We start from the raw sequence: 25,927 nt of genomic DNA, 5'->3' as shown, positions 1-25,927 counted from the left end.
TCCCCTTTTTTACCTTTCATAGACTCAGCTTTCATCACTGTGACTACCATTTTCTCTGAGATAGACGAAAGAGAAATAGACTATCTCAGTATACATTTTTCTCCATATATCTTCACTTCATTTTCAATGACACCTATCTAGCCCAAAGTTCACCTTTTCCCACTGACCTTCTTTTGCCATCTCCTTGGTACAAACCTTTCTCCGACCTGTCCTCTCATCCTCCCTGACACCTTTTCCAGCCTCATCTCACACCGCACCCATCATTCTTTTCTTCCTCTCCATGTTTCAGGCACAATCTCCTAATATTTCTACTGATTCCCCCTACTCCTCAGAGTCTTTAGAATCCTCATCCCTCTATCTCGCCTGCTTTTTACAGTTCCTTTTCTTATTTGGTACAAATTATTTCTTTAGTTCACCAATCCTTAGACTTTTTTTTATTGTACCCCCATCAGTATACCTTTCGTATGCATAACCTAATAAAAGTGTATACAGAGATACATTTGAACATGCATATTATATATGGGTACAAATATGCTATGTATGTTGATGAAAAATACAAAAAATAGAAAATTTTAAGGACATCCTAAAGATGAAATCTAAAATACTCTATTTGTCGGTTGTAATCATTAATGATTAAGTAGCTCCTTTCTTTGCTAAAAATGTTTTAAATATTTTAGAAAGAAAATGTGATTAAATATGCAGTGATTTCAAAGTTTGCTTATAAAGTCTATTTACTTTGATTTTTAATATTAATGGCTGTTATGGCTTTAAAAAAAAAAGATGCCTCACAAAGGTAACTAGATAAGAGCAGCAGTAAAATTTAGTAATTAGCTCTAGAGCCAGACTGACCAGATTGGCCTGGTTTGACCACATTCTGTGTGATATTTGGGAGATTTCTAACTTTTCTGTGTCTCAGTGTCCACATCTGAAAAATGAACATGATAATTGAATCATCCTCCACAGAGTCGTGATGACTGAGTGAGTGAATGTGTGAAAGTCACTAAGGGCTGGGCCCAGTGGCTCACGCCTGTAATCCCTGCACTTTAGGAGGCTGAGGCGGGTGGATCATGAGGTCAGAAGATCGAGATCATCCTGGCTAACACAGTGAAACCCTGTCTCTACTAAAATTACAAAAAATTAGCTGGGCGTAGTGGCATGCACCTGTAGTCCCAGCTACTCGGGAGGCTGAGGCAGAAGAATTGCTTGAACCAGGGGGGCGGAGGTTGTAGTGAGCCAAGACCATGCCATTGCACTCCAGCCTGGGCAACAGAGTGAGATTCCGTCTAAAAATAAATAAATAAATCAAGTCACTTAGGACAGAACCTGGCATGAAGAAGTGTTTTTTAAATGCCAGGTATCGTTATTGTGTTGATATGTCTGGAGACATACCATAACATTCTGTGTACTTCTGGCCTCAATTTCTCTGCTTTGCTATAAATTATCATGCAATGAAAATATTGTAAACATGATGCTAACTGTTTCCTTTTGCCCCATACTCATAAATTTCAGCCAAGCTGCCACCACATGAGTTTATACCTATACTGTTTGTCTATAGAATGTTTTAATTAAAAAGTTTTAAGTCTGGTACAGCTTTTTAGTAGTGTAGTTCACAAAATAATTTTATATTTTATTATTAAAACAGAATTTTGAAAATACCATAAGTTCTGGCATTGGAAACATCTCTTCCTTTATCCAACTGCATGACAAATATCCCACATAGTGAATTTGTTCTAGTACTTGTTTCTTCCAATATTAAACAATATTTCCTCTATGTCTGTTTTTATTGGGAAAGTGATGTAGTTATCCTTCGCTATCCGTGGGAGATTGATTCCAGGATGTCCATGGATACCAAAATTAATGGATGCTCAAGTCCCTAATGTAAAATAGTGTAGTATTTGCATATAACCTATGCATATCCTCCTGTATGCTTTAAATCATCTCTAGACGCACTTACAATACCTAATACAATGTAAAGCTATGTAAATAATTGTTATAAATTGCTTATTTGTATTATTTTATTGTCGTATTTATTTTACAAATATTTTTGAGACACAATCAGTTTAATCCAAGAATGCAAAACCCAAGGATATGGAGGAAAGACTGTGTTTTAGCTTGTATCTTACTGTTCTCCATGTTTATTTCATCTATTTCTGTTATATAATCCAAGGGTCATTCTGAATTATGTTAATAAAGGAGAAATCTCAAACTTTTTAATCACATATCCCTATGCTTAGTGAAGACTTACAGTATACTAGGTTGGGTATCAAGAAACGTTAAACATAGTTGAAAATATTATAAGACTCAATTTTTCTGGGTTTGTAGGGCTCATTAACTAATTTTTCAAGGTGCTTTATACACTCTATGAGTAGATGATAAATGCTTTATCTCATAAGGTGGCCTAGGAAGAGTTCAAAGAATGGATAAGTCAGCTCTGCCATTTTCTTATTCACTGTCCTTGCATTACTAGTGTGTTCTTCAGTCTGGAATTTCCATGTAGTTGCTTTTTTGCAAGCAACACCTTCATTTTCTGAGGACTAATTTAGTTGATAATATAACCTTACAGGACAGGACCTGGGTAAAACATGTATCATTTTCTACCTCGATATGCCAAGAGCAGAGAACTGAACACACCACTATAGACCTCTCAGCTTGAAACTTCCCTTTTTCCTTCAGGACATCTCAAGTTTTTAACATGGCTCAGGTCTAACTTAGAAACTGATTTAGAGTTTGCATATATGTTCTCATCGTATCGAATAATGGTCAAATGTGATTTGGTTTCTAATTTGTAGATCAAATAAACATGTGTAAGTTCTGGTACTCTTTTAGTGTCCCCCTAGCAGAATATTTTGTACATGCTTTTCTTCATTTTGGAGGCCATTCCTTTAGCTCTTTTCTCAATCACTTCCCCAGAAGAGTCTGTCAGGGATCATCGGTGACCAAGAAGTGATAGCCCAATCCGTTGACTGTCTATGGAAATGTGTCCTTTCGAGGGGCCACCATGCTGCTTTTCTACTCCTGACAGACACAAAGTTGACATAAGGACTGTACAGATTGGTCTAGCAATGAATGTTTTTCCATATGGTACAAGAAAAAAATGAATTGATTTTAATATGTCATTCTGGCCACTCGTGAGCTGAAATACTCCCTGATTTTTTGACTTAGCATAAACATACATTTTTTATACTTTTATTTTACTTTTTAAATTGGTTTTGACATTTTCCAAATTATATCTTTTGGCTTCCATCTGAATCTCTCTTATCTTAAAATTTACAAGTTTTCCTCAAATTGAATTGGAAGATGCCCAGAAAGCTAGTCTGAAAAGAGGTAGACAGTCATAGAATGTAAAATCTAAGAATGAAAGCTAAAATGAATTCAGTAAGGGAAAAAAGAAAGATTACACAAATATGTTTCATTTATAAACCCCTCTCAGAAGTGACATAGTGTTTGTGTGTGTGTGTATGCAGTCTGGCTATGCAGTGATTAAAGTTGACAGACATGATAACTATCTGCAAATGTTGTAAGGCATGCACATTAAGGAGTCAGAATAATTTCCAAGTAGAATTCAAGGCATGAAAGAGACAATAAAATATATACTTTCTGGAAATACTTTGGAGAGTGGAGACCTTCAGAATAAGAAAGAAAGATTCCCCAAAGAAAGGATAAAGAAATAATAATAATCACTTGTTTTTCCTAATTACATAGAGGCCAAAACTCTCTTGAGAGTATTCTGTGAAGAATAGTCCTGAAACCTCAAAACAATCTATTGGACTGGTGAATTACTTGATTTTTCCACATCTGATTTTTCAAATTCAATCAATTTCCAGCCAGCTTTTCTACTTTGCCATCTGTTTCTAAAGCAAAACTTAACACAAGTCTGTGGAGGATGAGGTTTGTTTTGTTTCTTTTCAATCTAAGATTTAGTGAATCATGTCTAGGCTAAATTCCAGGTTGAATGGATCATCAAAACTCAGCATCATGCCCATATGTTTTCTTAAGTTAAGAGTAGAGCATGTTGTCTTTCTTGTTGCGTTATGTTTGAAGCATAGAAATAGATTTACTATGCTAAAAAGCATCCAAATAGCACGTGCATAGTGCTTCCTCAGTAAAGAGGCAGTTAACAGGCATTTCAATGCTGTTCATCTCTACTGAGTACCAAATTCTTTGCTGTGTTAACCCTAATGCATTTTGAAACTGTTTATTCTGAATCTGATGGTTCTTGTGCAAATGAATTTTACATAGTTTGTGTAGGATAATCTGGCACACATTGACATGTAAGAATAAACAAGCTTCACACATTTAGTATTTTGATTCTGGTATGGGGTGACTATGAGTTCAAATTTATCTCACTGGGGTATACAAATTTATTATTATATCACAATACATTTCCATATGACAAAAATGCTTCTGTTCTCTCTATGGATAAAGAATGCATTTGCCCTTGACGTTTGGAAGAAAATGAAATGAAAACACCATGCGTAAATAAAGACAAAAATATATATACAAATATCACAATCCCTAAAAATTGGGGCAAAAGTAATATGAGGCTCAATTAAGAAATAATACATGAGAAATGGTTGGTACATAAAAAGTATTCAATACATATTAGTTATTGTTATTAAACTCAAAACAACCGTAGAATTTCTGATTTTTAGCTTCTAAAGGACTACATAAGGCAATAAAGTGCTGTCATTTTGCATACCAAGACTATGACTCATTTAGGAAAAATAAAACTCATTTTAAGGATAACTAGCTATCCTGTATCTTCTTCTATCTAATATAAAGGCTTACATAGAAGGATGCTTGGAAATGGCATGTATGTACTTTGGTGCAGAGTGGGTGTCAATCCAAAGTGTTTACTTAATTCCCTCTCAAGTGCTGCGGTAAGTTTCTTTCTTTGTGTGCAATACTTGTTTGCAGCTTGAAAGTCTGAAGGTAAACAAGAAACCTGTGGCAAGAGGGAAATCCACTCCCGAAAGCCTCCTCAGAAAAACCTTAACTCAGCTGATTACCATTAAAACCTGCATCCCCTCAGGTACTGAATTTGTTCCACATTGAGTTATTTCCTTCTGATTCTAGTTGTTGATTTCTAAAAATTCATTCAGAAATTCTAAATGTGAATCTGATGTTCTTTTGTAAATTTAAGAGCAGAGATTATTCTCTCTGACCCTTTTTAAAAATGCAAGTGGTATGTTACCTTACAGATTTTACTCTTCATAGCTGGTATTTTAAAATACAATTTGTAGCTGCAATGATAATGATCAAAATAAGACACATGGGGAAAGTACTGTGATTTGATATAATTTCAAGGACTTAATTTTTATTTTAATAGCTTTATTAACATATAAATGACACAAAATGCACATATCAAAAGTGAAAAATGTAAGTTCTAATACGTATACACCCATAAAAAGCATCACCATAATTAAGATAATTAACACAGCTGTCATCCTAAATGATTCCCCATGTCCCTTGTAACCTCTTCCTCTGGCCCTTCCTCTTTGTCCTGTCCGTGGTTCACAAGCAACTGATCTTGGTTCCACCAATACTTATTTGTTTGTACTTACAAGAAATTTGTATACATGGATTGATACAGAAAGTACTCCTTTTAGTATGACTTCTTTCATGAACCCTCAGAATACTGAGTTCATCTTTATTATATTATATATCAATAATTCACTCCTTTTTATGCCAAACTAATATTCCATTAAATTGGTATACAGTTTGATGATGCATTCACCTATTGATGGACAGTTGGGCTGTTTCCAGTTTTTAACGATTACAAATAAAGTTGCTATGAACATTGATGTACATACCCTTATTTGAACTTATACTATCACTTCTTTACAATAAATACCTACAATTGGAATAGGTGGGTCAAACTGTAGATGTATGCTCAGCTTTAAACAACCAAACTGCAAAGTGGTTGTACCTTTTACATTACATTCCCAGAAGCATTGTATAAGAGTTCCAGTTGTTTCATGTCCTTTTCAATACTTTATATAGTCTGTTTTTATTTGTTTTTGAATTTTAGCTCTTCTGATGTACTGTTATTTCATTGTGGTTTTAATTTGCATTTCCCCAATAACTAGTATTGTTGAAAAAGTTTTAATATTTATTACTTGCCATTAATATCTCTTCCTTGTATTCAATTTTTTGGCCCATTATTATTGGATTGTTTATTTTGTTATTACTGAGTTTTGATTATTATTTATATATTTTGCGTACAAATTATTTTACAAATAGATTGTTTCCAAATAATTTCCCATGCTTGTCTTTTGATTCTCTTAATGTTATCTTTTGAAAACAAAGCTTTTATTTTTGATACAAATTTATCAATTTTTTCTTTATCATGTTTGAAGAGTGTCTAAGAAATCTTAACCCATGTTTCCAAAATTATTTTCCATATTTCCCCTAGAAGTGTTATAGCTTTGGGATTTCATTTAGGTCTACCAATTTTGAGGGCTTTTTTTTTTCTATATTGTGTGACTTACATGAAGAGATTAGTTTTTTGCATATACATGTCTAATTCTTCTGGCTCCATTTGTTGAAAAGAGTAATTTTCTCCATTGAATGGCCTTTTAACGTTTGTCAAAATTAATGACCATTTGTATGTTGCTATATCTCAAAGTTCTTCATTTTGTTCCATTGATCTGTTTGTCATTCTTGAGACCCCCAGCAGATATTATTGATTAGTGTAGCTTTATAGTAATTCATAAGTTATGTAGCGCTATTCCTCCAATTTTGTTGTTTTCAGTGTGGTGTGATTATTCTAGGTCCTGTGCATTTAAACATAAATAAGTTAGATTGAGTTATTTACAAACATTTAAATAAGTTTATATATTTCCATCCAAAAGCCTGTTAAGATTATGGTTGGATATCATCGAATGTACAGGTCAATTTGGGAAGAAATGATACTTTAATAGCAATGAGGGTTCTGACCAATGAATACAATAGAGCTATCCATTTCTTTAGTTCTTTAATTTTTTCAACAGCATTTTGTTGTTTTCTATGTATAGATCTTTTATAACTACAAATCTATCTTTCTTTTCTCTGCTGTATAATTTTTTTTTTTACTTCAAATTGTTTGCTGCTCGTATATACAAATTCTATTGATTTTGGTGCATACATCTTGTGTCCTGAAAACTTACTAAACTCATTAGTTAATTCTAATATTATTTTTGTATATTCCATTGGATTTTCTACATATATAATGTCAAATGGAAATAAACAGGTTTTACTTTTTTCTTTCCATTCTGGATACCTCTTATTATTTTTTTCTTTACTAAAACACAGGCTAGAACATACAATAATGAATAGAAATGATTAAAGTAGACATCTTTTTTTCCTAATTTTAGGAAGAATCAGTCTTTCATCATTAAATATAATGTTAGCTGTACAGTGTTTATAGGTGATCTTTATAAGATTTATCTATTCCTAATTTGCCGAGAGTTATATCACAGATGGATACTGAGTTTTGATCAATAATACTTTTGCAACTATTGAGATGATCATATTTTCTTCTCTTTTAGTATTAATATGGTGAACTGATTTAGTTACTTTTTAAAATGTTAATCTAACCTTAAGTCCAAATATTTGGTCCTGAAATAGATATAAACATACATATAATGGATTTTTTTATAATTATGCTAAAGATAATTTATTTAGGGAAGTGTGATCCTTTAAACAAATGAGGTTGGAACAACTGGGTGTTTATATTTCACGTGGAAAAAAATGTATTGACCCTTACCTCATTGTGTATTTAAAAATCAATCCAAAGTCATAATAGTTTTAAATGTAAATGGTAAAGCCATACATCTTTTTGAAGAATAAATACGAAAAATTTTCTTAACCTTGAAATTTCTGAGATAAAAATCCAAGAGCATGAACACACTTTATATTGGTTATATTATCAATTAAAAATTAGCTATTTAAAGGATACTATTAAAGGAGTTCATAGGCATATCACATATTAGAAAATGTATTCAAAATATATATCTTCCAAAAGACTTGTATCCAGAATAAAGATATTCACAATATGATAATATACAAAAAACAACTAATTTTAGTGGGAAAATTTTGAATGAACATTTTAGAAAAAGATGTATAAATGACAAAAAGCATATTCAAAGATGTCCAACATCATTAGTCTTTGGGGAAATGTAAATTTAAGCCAAATAGGAATTTCATTAACTCCAAATTGACCTACAGATTTTAAGACCATTATAATTAAACCAGAGGAAATTTTGCAATAGAAACCAATCAGCAAGCTCAGTATAAAATTCACATGTAAATACAAACATTCTAGAATAATTGAAACAATTTTAAAAGGAAAAACTTTTGATAAGTTTGAAGATTTATAGTACCTGATTTTAGTAAAGCTCGTAACTGAGTTCATATGATCAGAAGAATGATAAATACTGCATATAGATTAATAGAATATAGAGTTCAGAAGGAGACTCACACATCTAAGGTCAATTGACTTTCAGCCATTATCTAATTTTTTTCTACTCAAAGTGGGTCCTCACATTAACACTGTTGGCATCAACCTGTGACATCAGAGCTTGTCAGAAATGCAGCATCACGGGCCCAACCCCAGAACAACAAAGTCAGAATCTGCATCTTAAAAAAAATCCCCAGGTGATTCAAATGTGCATTAACATTTGAGAAATCCTGAAATGCTTTTCTAAGGTGGACTCTTTTTCTAGGCTGCTCAGAAGTTGTCTTAAGATTCATAGTCTGTTCTACAGGGTCTAAAGATCCCTGAAGTCTTTGCTCTCCAATGAGGGAATTTGATTCACCAATATTTTTATTTCTAAGAATAATTTTCACAACCTTTCCTGAATCTTTGCCTACTTGGTGTTTTCAGGAATGTGCATCTATCTCTCTTTTCCTTTCAAACCAGGGCAAGAACAGAAATCTGTTCAAAATTCTACTTGCCCTTTACATGCCATTAGAACTGCTACACCTGTGTTTTCTCCTAATTAGAAGGGAATCACTTTGTTACCTGCCTGCCTTAATCTGAGCTATTTGTCCTTTGAAGCTAGAGTTTTTAGGTGTATAATTTTCTATAATTAATTGCTGTTTTTTCTTAAAATCTTTTTAAGTGTCCTCAAAGGGACCTTAACTGGCTCCTTTGGTAGACCAGCAAGGTTTACACACTGCTTTTTAAAGCTACCTTCATTTTGAAAGCATATCTGTTCTGGTCCCTGAAAGCACAATTTGAAAATCATTTAGATGTACCACACTCTTTGCTATAAAATTGCAAAGTAGTTTATCCAATCTGTAATACTTTGGTTGCCATTTAGCATCCCTTTACATAAAGAAAACATACATCCTAAATTATAGGATGTAAAAATATTTTTAATGGTCAGGGCATTATCTGCATGTAACTGGAAAAAAGAATTTTAAAAGTTTTATCTTTTTCTCTTGCTTTAAAGCAATATGAAAAATAGAGTTGAGGAAACAAAATCAGAAATAACATTTATTTAACTCTGATTAACGTTAGATATAAAAACAGATGAGACTATCAGTGTCTTCCATGTATATGAAAACACTGTTTATGTAACAGCTACATGAAAACAAGCTGTTAGTGTAAGAGCTCACTTTGAGGCCAGGTGCAGTGACTCACACCTGTAATCATGGCACTTTGGGAAGCCGAGGCTGGTGGATCACTCAAGTCCAGGAGTTCGAGATCAGCCTGGGTAACATAGCAAAACCCTGTCTCTAGAAAAAATGCAATAATTAACAGGACATGGTGGCATGCACCTGTAGTCCCCACTACTTTAGAGGCTGAGGTGGAAGGATCACTTAAGCCCAGGAGGACAAAACTGCAATGAGTCATGATCACGTCGCTGCACTTCAGCCTGGGCAACAGAGTGATACCTGCCTCAAAAAGCAAACAAACAAAGCGTAACAGCTGACCTTGGATGGATAAATTGGTCAGTAATTAAAGATCTTTTATTCATAGTGATAAAAGAAACACTTTAGACAAAGTTAACACAGTTCAATTGATAAAAGAACAATTCTTGAATGAATAGTTTCAGAGACTCCAGCATTGCTATGTGATCAGAGAGGATTTAGGTACTGAAAACGGAAACTGTGGCACAGAAACAGCGGCATTGGTTACAGCTCATGTGTGCCTTACTGAACGCGGTTTGAACAGTTGGTCACCTGTGAGTGGTTGCAGTATGGCTTCTGTGACAGGCTGAGGCCCAGCTACTTGTTACAAGAGTAGGTTACAGTCTGTTTACACATACAGTTAGGTTACAGTTCTTTATGTATGGATAAACCTTTAGACTGAACGTACAAGGAGGGAGCTTTAGGACAAACTTAACTTTATGACACCTAGGTGAGAAATTATCTGGGATTTACATCTGAATTGCCAATGCATTACCCATAGATGATCTTTTCATTCCAGAACACTATATAAGGTCTTTACTAACTATATTTTCTTCATTTTTTAATATGTATTAAAAGTGAAAATATCAATATATGTATATCATCCAAAATGGCTCTCAATACATTGACATTACAAGGATTTCTTTTAAAATATTTCAAATAACTTATGCAAAAGATTTCTGCATATATAGATAGAATGTTATATGCTTCCACAGGGATTATAAAATTCAAGAAAGAAACTGGTTAATTAAATTAACCTGGTCACACCAAGCTTTTTTCTCCTCTTTTAGCTTAACATTTGGCATGGCTCAAATATAATGAGCTCTTGTGCCCAAGTCTACATTTAAGATTAATATATTTCTCATTTGAAACAGTAGTGTGATATAAAGTTTGCTGAAATAATAAAACCAAGTTTCTAAATGAAAAACAAATGATTAAGAAGTAGTGAGAAATGCTTCACAAATACAAATGTAATAAAGACACATCAATGGCTCACTTCTGGTCTCAGAAATATCATATCCTGACCTTTTCTCTACTTGATTCTCTGAAGTTCTTTCAAAATGCATTTTGCATTGACACAATTCAGTTCTCTTTTTAACCCATTGGTGTCATTCCAGCTTTTTTGTTTTTGTTTTTTACCTATTATTAGTCTTATTTGTCTCTTTTACCGATTTCTACAATAGCTATAAATAATCAGGGCTTGGAAAACAAAAACAGGAGATAAAATTGGTTCAGCAACAAGTTTTTGCTTTTCTTTCTCTGGTGCTTATAGAGGATTTAGTTGGTTTTGTCATTTTCCCCCTGTGCTATAGACCATGAAAACAAAACCTTTAAAGCTCAAATGCAGAAACTTGGCTGGAAAAACAAATAAAGAATCGACTACTCTCAGCAATGCAATGTTAATTGGCATCTCAGCGATTCAGTTTCCATCAGAAGGGCCATTGGCACTGATTCTTTCCAGAAAAAAAAAAAAAAATTCATCAGTACATTAAAAGAGAGAGAGAAAAAGAGAGGATGCTAAGTGGTCTGATTTGATAGGGAAAAGCTCAAATCTTCTTTTCAGTATTAGTTCACAGCCAGATGATTCCTTGGGCTCTTGTATGTTGAGAGAGAATTCTCCAAGGGTTTCTCACATTTCTGCACATCTTGCAAGCAGATGCACTGACAAGTTTTGTACTGGGCTATCTTTTCGAGGATGTTTATATAGAGAACAGCCATGGGAGATACAGAACTGTCTTCCTCCAGAGCAGAAGGTAGGTGTGTTTACTGACAAGAGTACTGACAAGAGTACTGGGCTAAAGTTTAAGCAGGTTTCCTGTGGCTCATTATAAAAGAGTGGGGTTTCCCCAGTTTGGGGTACCTTAGTTGAGACAGAAACATATTGCCTGCACAGCATTCATCTATATCCACCTGTATCGCCCTGTGGGATCTGGAGATCAGGAGGAACCAGTGGGAACATGAAGCTTGTACTGCTTGATGTGACATGAGTAGCAAAGCCTTTTGTCTCTGACCCACGAGTCTCATATTTTCTACCATTTTCTATAACGCTGTGGCAGGCTACCTTGTCAACTTGCAAGCAGGGTAGAAACGGAGACCCTTCACACTTTTTGAATACCATACTCCAGCCATTTATAGATATCTGATGCACGTACTTTCCTCAAGGATCATAGATTTTTTAAATTTGTTCATAAGGAGGTGTTGACCCAAATGTTTGGGCCACAATGTTGCTTTATTCTTTAGTTGTTTATATTGTTTAATCCCCATATAGGATACTAATAAGACTTTTTTTTGAGACGGAGTCTCGCTGTGTCACCCATACTGGAGTGCAGTGGCGCGATCTTGGTTCACTGCAAGCTCCGCCTCCCTGGTTCACACCATTCTCCTGCCTCAGCCTCCTGAGTAGCTGGGACTACAGGCGCCCGCCACCACGCCTGGCTAATTGTTTGTATTTTTAGTAGAGACCGGGTTTCACCGTGTTAGCCAGGATGGTCTTGATCTCCTGACCTCGTGATCCGCCCACCTCAGCCTCCCAAAGTGCTGGAGTTACAGGCGTGAGCCACCATGCCTGGCCCTAATAAGACATTTTTAATGGCAAGAAAACTTTAGTTTTAATGAAGTAGTTGCAATATTTTTATGGTTAATATATTTTCTATAGTAATTCTGTACTTTCTGGTTTCTGCTTAAGTCCTGGCTCCTAGCAAAAAATATTTTAAGTGGTATAAAAATATAATCAGAAAGCCCCATTGGGAAGAGTGTCTGAGTAGAGTTTGTCACAGTTGTTAATAAATTCTGCCTGTTTATACTTAGACCAGGGAAAGTCCAAGAGGTGACTGACCATTAGCCTGACACTAGGCTGGCACAGACATACAAATGTCCCGGTTTTGTATGGCTACACTACTCATATTACAGGCACCAGTTGTTTATGTCTGGCATTTCTTCTGACTGGTTATTCACCCATACTGTCTGTTGTCTCTGTTATCACAGTGCATTTTTTTCTTATTCTTTGTAGGACAGTCAGGGTTATGTACACATAATGGCAGGATCTCATGCAACAACATTCCATCTAAAACTCACAGCATACTGAAACAAGGAGGTATCAGAAAACTGGCAAAAGATCTTGGGTAGAATGAACAGCCAATGACAATTAGAAGGGATTCTGTTCAAGGGTAATTATTAAATAGTTTTATGAAACTGAGGTCGTATATAGTAGATTCAAACTGATTAAAAGCTGCTAAGTTACACCAATATTAGAATAAGTAGATGGATATTTAGATAAACATAAGAATAAGATACTAGAGGAGTAAAAGGAAAGATTTCTTTCCTTTTCTATGGAAAAATTATTTTCTGGTATTCACTGACTCCAAGAATGTAATGATCTTAAACATAGAAATAACAATTAGCAGGTGCAAGCTACATGCTAGGCAAACATAAATGTTATTCCCAGCCTTCTTTGATAAAGTTATGATTAGCCCTATTTGCTAATTAAGATTGGTACGTTACATAGATCTACCAATTGCAGGGAGCTAATAAGAGGCGGACCACAAGTTTAAACCCAGGTTTCTCTGATGCCAGAGCCTCATTAGTTTAACCAGTTGTAAGAATTTAAAGAGATGGTATGAAAAGTACTTAGCACAGTGTCAGACACATAATAAATAACTGAATGCTATTGTTGTTGATCATTTTAACAATTTAGAAAAGTGTCAGCTGTATTTGAGAGTCAGGTTTTGCTTTAACACAAGGAGTCCTATTTATTAATAAATGCATTAATATTTCAAAGGCTTACTCCCATTCAGACATTGGAATGTCATGCCCCAGGTATTAACCAGTGAATACAATCCTTAGAGAGCTTACAGTGCAGTTGGAGACAAGCAAGAATACAAACAATTTCAAGGCCGTGTTTCCAGAGAAATTTTGGAGTGGTTAATACAATTACTGTATAAGGACAAAAAACACACCTACCTGGTTTAGGGAAGTTTAGTATCAAGCCATTTTCCTCAGTGGTTTTATTTTAGTTAGACACACCTACTTGAGAAGAGTTGGTTGGTCCCTAGATACAGCAGCTTGTTCCACAGAAGTCTGTGTTTGCTGGGCAGATTACTGTCTCTAGGATTTATGCAGACTTAAGTGTCAGCAACAGCAACACCCAGAAAAACCAGCAACTTCAGTGCATGTTGGAGTCCTGTTATCTGACACTACCAAAGTTAGAATTAACTTCTGTAGCTGATTTAGGTTCTTCCTGAAACTAGTCTCCAGCAATGAACCATACATGATATTTTCCTCGCTGGGTTTGCCAACACTCAATAATAAAAAGACAAACAACTGTACTATTATTTCTAAATTGTACATCCAAAATGAACTTTAAAAAATATCTATAAGGAATATATTATTTGCACAACCAAATTTGAAGAGAAGTAATTTATGACTTCAAAAACTTGGTGAATCCTTTAGGACTAAGTAAACACTCTCTAAGTAAGATATTTATTATGCTCTGAAGGCACATCTCGAACTCCCTCGAGCTTCTCTGCCTGTAATACCTGTATTTAGTTTGGAGCCAACTTAAAGGTAGAGCAAATCCCCCAGAGACCAATGAATTTTAAGAGAATGCTAATTATCTTGGGGAAGGAAAGGTTCTAAAGCTACATTTCATCCTCTCTGCTTTCCTCCAATCTCTCCTAAAAGAGGGATTTGAAAATGAGTACTGCCCTATCCTTTGTCCACTTTTTGAACTGGAACAACTGCAAGAATTTGCTAAGGGTTGGAATAGCAAGAAACAGAGAAAGGATAAGCAGACCGTTAAGTCCTTTATTGCTACAAAAGTCACTCTGGGAAGCCCCATCCTTTATCCGTGAAGCGTACCACAGCAAGTATAGGAAATAAACACACACACATAAGACTAAATCTGAGCCACTGTGGATACGCAACACCAGGCCCATCTTTTCACAAACAAACAAGTACCCAATTCTGTAAACATGGCACAGTCCTGGAGCTGGCGCTGACATTTACTTTGCTTTTGAGAATACCCGAAACTTCTACAAACAAAGAGATAAACAAAGAAGATAGGTCCACAAATGGTCACGGTGTTAACGGGAAATTACAACCTCAGAAATGATTTTCTTAAAATTCCAGGATATCAACAAATGAAGTAAAACAAATGAAGATTTGTAGAAGTAGCAAAACTAAATACGTAGATAATGTTACGGAAGCGACTAACAGCAAATAAGAGGCTAAAAGCCATTTCATACATCTGATTGTTTTCCTCCTAAAAAAAAAGAAACAAAATCAACATGTGTTCCATCTGTGTACAGGCAGCGAACACCATAAATATCCAATCATTTGGCCTGATATCTTGGAGCAAAGCCCTGGCTCTTATGAGCATGGGAGAAACGAAGCAGACTCTCTACATTTAGACAGAGGAGATGAATTGTGCCCAAATCAGTGTGCACCGATCGCTGCCAGTGATTTGTGTCCCTGAATGTTTAACTCTTCAAAACAGGTTGAGTAGATGAATATTTGTGTTTACCTTCGAGGTTTACACTGCAGGATTCCTGAAGGGAAATGGGACAGTGGAAATGAGAACTGATTAATTCTGATGTGAGGGGCATCCTATGCAATGGAAATTGAATCTCGGAGCCTTGGGGACTACTAGTTTCTTCAGCTCTTGAATAAAATTGGAGGTTGCAGAGGCTTTTGTAAGAAGCACAGTCTGGCTTCTACAGGAAAAAAGGTGAAATGTTTTGTTTCTTTTTGCCTCAATAGTTATTCTTTTAATAGTCTTAGACTTCTCACAGGAATTTTCTTGAAAAGCTCTCATTTCCTTGATAAGTATGGAAATGTGCTCTTTTAAAAAGTAAAATGTTCTCTGCATGCTTGTCTATATAAGAGAAACACACCCTTTCAGGGAAGAACAAGGTAAGCTCCTTTGCATAAAAGAAGGGGCCTACCATTGTGGAAAAAGCATTATGTGTCCTAGGTACATACATTAACCTGATTACCTCAATAACTTAGTATAGATACTATAAATGCTGATGTAATAGAATATACCAGCCTGACAAATTAAAGTGGCCATGCTATTAGAACAGGTCTGCCCGTTATTACGATATTTACTATTACTACCATTAGGCATGACCATAGTAGTAGTAGCAGTATTTGGGCACATGCTGTCTCAGGCCCTATAGAGCAGGCACATTACATAAACTATATCTTATCCTCACAATAACCCTAATATATGTTATTTGACAGACGGGATACAGAGTTTAAGCGAGAGTTTGATATCTTTTTTAAAAGTTCAGCTTGAGGAATTAAGCTTCACAGACAGAACACAAAGCCAGGAAGAAGTGGAGTTGCAAAAATTGCAATAAGGTTGTCTCTCAGGATGGTGTAGCATGACACATCTGTAAATCTTAAGTCTACAAATCAAAGAATGTAAGCTTTGAAATTGTATTTTTTTCAAAACTGAGCTAAATTTTTATGAAAATTGGAGAAATATTATATTTTTCTGGTACCAAATTCCTGTCCATTGGGCAGAGTTTCATTTAAGAGCTGGGAAAGAGGCATCTACAGTGAGAAGGACTAACAGGGAGGGGTGTGGCCTGGGCATTGGTGGATAATTCATGCAGGTTGGCATTAATAAGCATGTCCATTCCCTTTGGCCTTTGGCCACTGGGAACACAGGCACGTGCTTTAACCGATTGGTCTGTGCAGCCAGGGTCTGTTGGCTGTTTGAGCCATGTTTGTTCTCTCTTGGGTGAAGCGAGAACATCCTTCCTCTCTTCTCATGTTGCGGAGGCTCTGTGATCTGCTTCCACGGCTCCCCACAGACATTTCTTCTAGGTTCCACTGTGAGAATGATCCTAGACTCCCTACTTATCTGTGAGTTCTGTTAACAAGTCATGATTTAGGGAAAACCAGTAGCTTAATGGGTATGCAGTTGGCCTGGCCCTTCCCTCTTGAACCCTATAAAGAGATGTGTTAAGCAAGATGAGTGCAAGACACCATCTCATGATAAGAATGGCATCCTATCATCTGCCCCCCCCTCCACTCTCAGCCCCCCAAAGAAATATCTGCTCTGGTGAGAGAGTTTTAACCAGAAATTAATACAGAATTGAATGAGCATAAGAATGAACACATAGCTCCTTATTCTGACTTATTCTAGAAAATGAAGAAAGGGCATAAAGAGGTGTTGAGGTTAAACTACTTTGTGGAATAATGAATCATTTGAGGTCAAAGTCATGACCAAATACTCCAACTACTACCCCTTAGCTGTTTTTCCTATGTAAAGTTTCTAAACCTTTTGATACTTCAGTGTACTCATTTACAAAGGGGCATCATAACACCTTCGTTACAAGAGTTTTGTGAGGATTAAATAGTATACAAGATAAAACTTGTATAGAGCTTTCATGTGTTAGGCACTCTTTGAAGGGCTTTATGCATAATAACTCATTTAATTTTCACCCCAACCACCTTAATAGCTGTTATTATTATTCCTGCTTTACAGTAACCACAGTAGAGAGAGATCAAGGTTACATGACTAAAAAGTGGCAGAGCTCAAATTTATTCTCTGAGAATTTTATGCTAGAGTTCATATTTGTAATCACTCTACTTCACTACCAAGACTCCACCACTCACTAGCCATATAACTCATTGTCAAAATCAGGATCCTTTTGAGTAAATATGGTACTATAATGATAACACTGAGACAATAACATGTACAGAGATTTCTCCCCAGGGAAACCAAAACATAAGAGCACTATGATAGCACGAACTTCAATACTGCATGTAGGCCCTGATTTCCAAAACAGAAAGTAAGTAACCTAACATGACCCAGAAAATAATCCTCAGTCGTATTTGTTTCACTGTATCTTACAGACGGTGAGGTTTTCATCAAGGAAGTAATAAAACAAAATTAAGCCACATGTTGGTATACACTTATGACCAACTACTATATCAAATTTTTCTTCCACTGTCAACTTGCAATCACCCTCTCCCACCCTGTTCTCTTGTACCAAATACCTTCTGTGAAGAAGGTCTTTCTCAGCATCTTTGCAAATGACACCACTAGTCTACCCATAAGAAATCAATCCAGGCCTTCACTGAAATAAATTGGTCAGGTCCCACTGCCAAAGTCTTTCATATTGAAGATTCCCCTTTATTTCTCCCCCACAGAATTATTTATCATGTAACTGGGAAGTCCCTCCCTCTCAGTAATCAGAGTCTTGTGGCAGGTGGGACAAATAAGGCTGCACAGTGAGAGGCTGAATGGTGCTTTTTGGTTCTCATTGTTGTATTGCTATTTTCCAAGCACAGCTCACATTTATTTAAGCTACATTGTAACACTGATGACTCACAATCTGTCTGGCATTCAAAATAAATCAACCAACATCAATCAATGCATATGTATTGAACACCTGTTTTAAGTGTACACAGAGTCTGACCTTCATTTTAACACAGCAAATTATTCTCCATTGTACTGATGAAGGGTTTGCTTTTTCTTCCAAGGTCCACTACTCTGTCGTTGCCCTCACTGACCCCTCAGTTAGGTTGTCTTGACTGCCTGCCCAGATCAACAAGGGCATTTCAATTTTGATCTAGGCTTTCTGGATGTTGGCTAATCTCCCACATCTTTGAGCAAATAAAACAATGTAATGAAATTTTTTCTTACTGACTCTGTACCTCGCCCGGTAACCATTCACAATCCTGAGTCCAGGAATAGAGGGCCTAAGGCAATGTATTCAACATAGTAGATGTATTTGTTAAATATTGCTCCAAAATTATCTTAAAACATAGCGGCTTGAACTAGTTTACGATCCCACCAACAGTGTAAAAGTGTTCCTATTTCTCCACATCCTCTCCAGCACCTGTTGTTTCCTGACTTTTTAATGATCGCCATTCTAACTGGTGTGAGATGGTATCTCATTGTGGTTTTGATTTGCATTTCTCTGAAGGCCAGTGATGATGAGCATTTTTTCATGTGTCTATTGGCTGCATAAATGTCTTCTTTTGAGAAATGTCTGTTCATATCCTTTGCCCACTTTTTGATGGGGTTGTTTGTTTTTTTCTTGTAAATTTGTTTGAGTTCTTTGTAGGTTCTGGATATTAGCCCTTTGTCAGATGAGTAGATTGCAAAAATTTTCTCCCATTCTGTAGGTTGCCTGTTCACTCTGATGGTAGTTTCTTTTGCTGTGCAGAAGCTCTTTAGTTTAATGAGATCCCATTTGTCAATTTTGGCTTTTGCTGCCATTGCTTTTGGTGTTTTAGACATGAAGTCTTTGCCCATGCCTATGTCCTGAATGGTACTACCTAGGTTTTCCTCTAGGGTTTTTATGGTATTAGGTCTAACATTTAAGTCTCTAATCCATCTTGAATTAATTTTTGTATAAGGAGTAAGGAAAGGATCCAGTTTCAGCTTTCTACTTATGGCTAGCCAATTTTCCCAGCACCATTTATTAAATAGGGAATCCTTTCCCCATTTCTTGTTTCTCTCAGGTTGGTCAAAGATCAGATGGCTGTAGATGTGTGGTATTATTTCTGAGGACTCTGAGTTCAACCATTATGGAAAACAGTATGGTGATTCCTCAAGGATCTAGAACTAGATGTACCATATGACCCAGCCATTCCATTACTGGGTATATACCCAAAGGATTATAAATCATGCTGCTATAAAGACACATGCACACGTATGTTTATTGCGGCACTATTCACAATAGCAAAGACTTGGAATCAACCCAAATGTCCATCAGTGACAGACTGGATTAAGAAAATGTGGCACATATACACCATGGAATACTATGCAGCTATAAAAAAGGATGAGTTTGTGTCCTTTGTAGGGACATGGATGCAGCTGGAAACCATCATTCTTAGCAAACTATCACAAGAACAGAAAACCAAACACCACATGTTCTCACTCATAGGTGGGAACTGAACAATGAGATCACTTGGACTCGGGAAGGGGAACATCACACACCAGGGCCTATCATGGGGAGGGGGGAGGGGGGAGGGATTGCATTGGGAGTTATACCTGATGTAAATGACGAGTTGATGGGTGCTGACGAGTTGATGGGTGTAGCACAGCAACATGGCACAAGTATACATATGTAACAAACCTGCACGTTATGCACATGTACCCTAGAACTTAAAGTATAATAATAATAATAAATTTAAAACAAAAACAAAAACAAAAACATAGCGGCTTGAAGGAATATTTATTGTATCACACAATTTCTATGGGTCGGAAATCTGTGATCAGCTTAATTGGGTAGGTCTTGCTTGGTATCACTCATGAAGTTGCTGTCAAGATGTCTGCTAGGACTACAGAATTCTGAAGGCTCAACAGGAACTGAAGAGTGCACCTCCAAGATGGCTCACATGACTGTTAGCTGAAGGCTTCAGTTCCCCATTATTTGGACTTCTTTATAGGGCTACTTAAGTGTCCTCATGACATGGAAGTTCACTTTGCCTCAAGAAAGTGATCTCATACAGAAAACCAGAAGGAAGACACAATGCCATTTTATGATCTTGCCACATTCTGTCATTCCACTGTGTTCTATTCACTAGAAAAAATCACTGAGTTCATCCAGCCCACATTCAAGGAAGAGGGGAACTAGGCTCTACCTTTTGGAAGGAAGAAAGTCAAATAATTTATGAACATATTTCAAAATAACCTCAGTAGGTATATTTGTTATAATTCTCCAGAGAAACACAACCAACTACACACACACACACACACAAACACACACATTCTAGATATACATTCTAGAAATAACTTAGAGCCTAGAGAAAGACTTATTGTAAGGAAATGGCTCATGTGATTATGGAGTGGAGGCTGGCAAGTCCAAAACCTGCAGAGCTGATGTCCCAGTTCAAGTCAGAAGGTGAGAACTGCTGTAGAAACAGGAAAAGTCAATGTCCCACATTAAAAGCCATCAAAAGGCAGGAGAATTCCCTAAATAAAAGGAGGGTCAACCTTTTGCTCTATCAGGCTTTCAACTGACTAAATGAGGCTAACTCATATTAAGGAGGGTATCTGCTTTACTCAAGTTTAGGAATTTTAATGTTACTCTTATCCAAAAACACCCTCACAGAAACACCCAGAGTGATATTTGACCAGCTATCTGGGCACCCTATAGCCCAGTCAACTTGACAGATAAAATTAACCATTCCAGTCAGCACCCAAAAGTTTATCAATAGTGACATATTTGGCCGGGAGTGGTGGCTCTCACACCTGTAATCCCAACACTTTGGGAGACTGGGGCTGGAGGATCACTTGAGCCTGGGAGTTTGAGACCAGCCTAGCAACACAGAGAGACCCCATCTCTAAAATAAATAATTAATTAATTAAAATAAAATAAAAATGTAAGCAAATGTAGTCCCAGCTACACTGGGAATGGAAGTGGGAGGATCAGTTGAGCCCAGGAGGTCAAGGCTGCTGCACTCCAGCCTGGATGACAGAGTGAGACCCTGTCTTAAATAAATAAATAAATAAATAAACAAATAAATAGGCCAAGCGCGGCGGCTCACGCCTGTAATCCCAGCACTTTGGGAGGCCGAGGCGGGAGGATCATGAGGTCAGGAGATCAAGACCATCCTGGCTAACACAGTGAAACCTGGTCTCTACTAAAAATACGAAAAAAAAATTAGCAGGGCGTGGTGGCGGGCGCCTGTAGTCCCAGCTACTCGGAGGCTGAGGCAGGAGAATGGCATGAACCCGGGAGGCGGAGCTTGCAGTGAGCCAAGATCGTGCCTCTGCACTCCAGTCTGGGTGACCGAGTGAGACTCCTTCTCAAAAAATAAAAATAAAAGCCGGACGCAGTGGCTCACGCCTGTAATGCCAGCACTTTGGGAGACCGAGGCGGGTGGATCATGAGGTCAGGAGATCGAGACCATCCTGGCTAACACGGTGAAACCCCGTCTCTACTAAAAATACCAAAAAAATTAGCCAGGCGTGGCGGGCGCCTGTAGACCCAGCTTCTCGGGAGGCTGAGGCAGGAGAATGGTGTGAATCCGGGAGGCGGAGCTTGCAGTGAGCTGAGATCGCACCACTGCACTCCAGCCTGGGCGTCAGAAGGAGACTCCGTCTCAAAAAGAAAGAATAAATAAACAAATAAAAATAAAAATAAATAAAGAGGCTTTTTGGGAGGAGCAGAAGGGTAACTGGGACATCATGGTTATTTTACCGTCAGCCAGATGCCATCCAGCTCTGGTGTCCAAAAGAGTCTCCAGGAAAAAAATTGGCATTTAGATTTGGGAGGAGGAGTATTGTATTGGGATTTATGCTGAGCTGCTTACACTCTCACCTTTAAATTAGGTCCAAAATATTTTGTTTCCAAAGTTGAATTCCCCTTAGTTTTCTGTGTTGCAGAAAGAGAATGCCAGAGCAAAAAGGTTTTTTTGGAAAGGTACTTGGCAAAGTGAATGGGAACATAATTTAGAATGTCTGACTACATTACTTTTTATAATTAGAACATTTCATGATTAGAAATGGTTGATTATAAAACTTCAGCCAGCCTGTCAGCCAGACACCTTCAAAAGCTCTAAAAGGAATAATTTATAATCTTAAAAAAAGTATCACCTCAACAATAAAGGAAGGTAAAATAACACTCCCAGATCTCAAATGAGAAAAGAACAGTAGTTCCTGAAAAGTCAGGCTAAAATCAATGCACTCAGCTCCTATTGTGTACTACAGACATGGAATCACACTCCACACTGCCTTTTCTTACTTCCTCCAGCTCAGACTCACAAAATTACATAATGTCACTGCAAGCCTTCAAAAGTGCCAGTGGCTACCCATTACCTGAATGACAACGTTTTAATTCCTGATCCAGCATGTTAGATGCTTCAAAATATACCATAAGTCTGTCCCATTGCATGTTTCAATTCAATTCCAATAAATTTGACAAACATTCGTTGAGAATTAATAAATTCTGTGTTAATTGGGAAGATAATAACAACAAAAAAAGATATGATACTGTGAAACTTTCAGCTTAACAGGATAGCCTAAAAGGTACACAAAAATTGATATATACTGTGACACATGCAATAATAGATATAATGCAAGGGACAGAGAAAGGAATGACAAAGTTAGAGACTTTCCAATATAGCAATCTTGCACTAGGTGTTAAAAAGCAAACTGATTTTCTTAAAAATAGAAAAGTTAGCCAAATGAGAGGCAATGAAGTCAAGTGGCAGGCAAAGGGAGGAAGAGTGACCTCCAGACACAGGAAATAGCCATCTAAAGCTTTGTAGGGACATTACCAGTGGTTTCTCTCCCCAGCATCATCGGAAGCAGTTTCAGAAGCATCAGTGGGAGAGGAGGCTTCTTAGCTTCCTACTATGGCAGTAATGAGATGCCAGTACTAGCAAAGGCCAGCTCCCCTGAACATTGGCCCCTAACTTTCAGCCAAGGGTCAGCTGCAGCTCCTAATTTTGAATAACCACTTGCTTTTTTCTTTCGCTCTTTTGACCTTCTGATATGTATAACTAATTTCCTGTGTTGAATTCTCTCTGCTTGAAATGCCTAGAAGAACTTCCGTTATCTTGATTAAATATTGACTAATACAAGCTCCTAGCACAGTGTCAGTCCAAAATAATGAAAGATTTTATAGATGAAAGAATGAATAGATGAACAGATAAATGACAAATTAATGAGGATGTACTTATTCTAAAATTAAGGCCTAGGTTTGGCGAAGAAGTCAGAAATTTATAATGACATCATAAGCTTTAAGAACAACTTCACTGAAAAATGGAAAATTTCCCAACATTCTTAAACAAAACATGGAATGACCAGAGCTTTATTGTAAGTATATTAAGCTACACAGGTGATTTTCTAATCGTCCATCATCATTCTCCAACAAATAAGAGGGGAGAAAATAATCCGTTTAAATTCAGGTATTGTAAGTTAAAAAGTACACCCTGTTTATTTTATGTCAGAAAATACAAGTGCCAGTGGAAAGGTTCTACATTTTTCTTTTATTTCTTTTTGTTGTTGTTGTTGCTGTTCTTTGTTTGTTTGTTCGTTTTTTAGAAGAGGTCTTGCTCTGTTGCCCAGGCTGGAGTGCAGTGGCACAATCATAGCCCACTACAGCCTCTACCACCCAGGCTTAAGCAATCCTCCCACCTAACCCTTTCAAGTAGCTAGAACTACAGGTGTGTGCCATCACACCAGCTATTTTTTTAAATTAATTTTAGAAATGAGGTCTCCCTGTGTTGCCCAGGGTGGTCTCAAACTCCTGGGCTCAAGCAGTCTGCCTGTCTCACCCTCCCAAACTGCTGGAATTACAGGCATAAGCCACTGTGACTAGCCTATACTTTTCTTCATAAACTTCCTTAATCTGAGCACTTGCTTTAGCTCTATTTTCCTATAGCCTTTGGAGGTCAAATCAGAGTTATCTGCAAACAGTTTTCATTTTGAAAGAGGTCATAAAGTTTGAAATGTACAGAAAATCGTGTATTGACTATATACAGCATTTGGGGCTATTAGAGCTAAAGCAAATACACTCTTCTTTTGCTAGGGGACAATTTTGTCAGTAAACTCCAGCAAGCAAAAATCAGACAGGGGAATTAGCAGGACAGTTTGATTTCTTAGGGAGATCAATGAATATGACAGGTTAATAGACGGCATACAGCTGGTGTCAGGTTCAGAAGAAGTAACGACAAGGAAAAGACAAGATGAGCATTTACAGAACCAGAGTCCAGTTCTGTGTGGAAAATCAGAATGCCCTGGGGAAGACAAGAGTGAGTGGTTCTCTTTCCTGGGATAAGCAGAGCAATCAAAACATCTTAGACATTAGGAGGGCCCCCTAGGAACCTAGCCACTTCCCTTCAAAGCCACAGGGACTTCTCTGAACAGCACTCTGTGTAGCGAAAACATAAGCTATGGTTTCTGGATTAGTCTCCTGAAGTGACATGCTACACCAGGGAAGATGGGAAGTAGCTCACAGCTAGTGAAGGTTAGAGGGAGGGGAGACATTTTTTGTGTGTGGCTATTCCCACCTGTGGGACATAGAATAGCTGAGCGGGACAAAAAAAAAAAAAAAAAGTTATAGAAGCCAAACACACCTGTGTCAAAATTCAGTCTCTACCATCTATTAACCAGTTAAGCAATTCAGCTTTTAGGAACCTATTTCCACAGTTGTCAAAAGAGAATAATGAGATCTACATTGACCAATCATTGAAGGCTTTAAATGAGATCATGATGAGACTATGTTGATGATGATAAAAGCAAACATTTGTGGAAATTTTACTATCAGACACTGTTCTAAGTGATTTACACATGTCGAATTATTTGAGAAACATAATGCTTATAAAGTGCCTGTACAATGATGGGCACATTGAGAGTGCCTAATAAATGGTAGTTGTCCTGCTGGTAGTTGTCTTACTGGTTGGTGGGGACAGTAGTAGTGCTATGATCATTTCTTCCTTTTGAGATCTGACCACTAAGGCCATTAGTATATTAGACTGAGTATGCCATCTCAGGTTTGTGCCTAAAGGGATGCTAACTGAGGAAACAGAAGAACTATGAATAATCAATGCAAATATATTTAAGGGAGATATTTGAATTTCACAGTAATTGTGGGTGCTGAATATATATAAGAAGAGTCAGAGGGTCCCACTACACATGAAAACGTTACAAATCCATAGAACATAAGACACAAGCAGATAAGTATCTGTATCAGAGAACATATACTATGATCATTTGATACATAATTTTAAAAATCAGGTATAAAAATATTTACAAAAACAATGAAAGAGTAGTCGCAAGTGCATAGGCATTGGAATCAGACTCTTAACCTGGCAAGTTACCTAACATATCTTAAGTTTCATGTTCTTGTCTGCTAAATGGGATATTAACACCCGCCTCACAGAATTGGATCTGTTAAGTGAAGTAATGTATGTGAAACGCATATTGTGCTAGTCTCTTCAAAGAAGTCGCTCAATAAATGTTAGCCCTTTCACCAACTTAAAAGATATAAGTTCTTCAATATTAATAGCTGTATAAAATGTGTCCTATTGTTTGGATTAAAAATATTAATTTGTA

The sequence above is a fragment of the Papio anubis genome, chromosome 15 (assembly GCF_008728515.1).
Source record: "Papio anubis isolate 15944 chromosome 15, Panubis1.0, whole genome shotgun sequence".
In the NCBI taxonomy this organism is placed as follows: domain Eukaryota; kingdom Metazoa; phylum Chordata; class Mammalia; order Primates; family Cercopithecidae; genus Papio; species Papio anubis.
The sequence above is the reverse complement of the archived record's forward strand: the minus strand, read 5'-3'. Positions refer to the sequence as shown.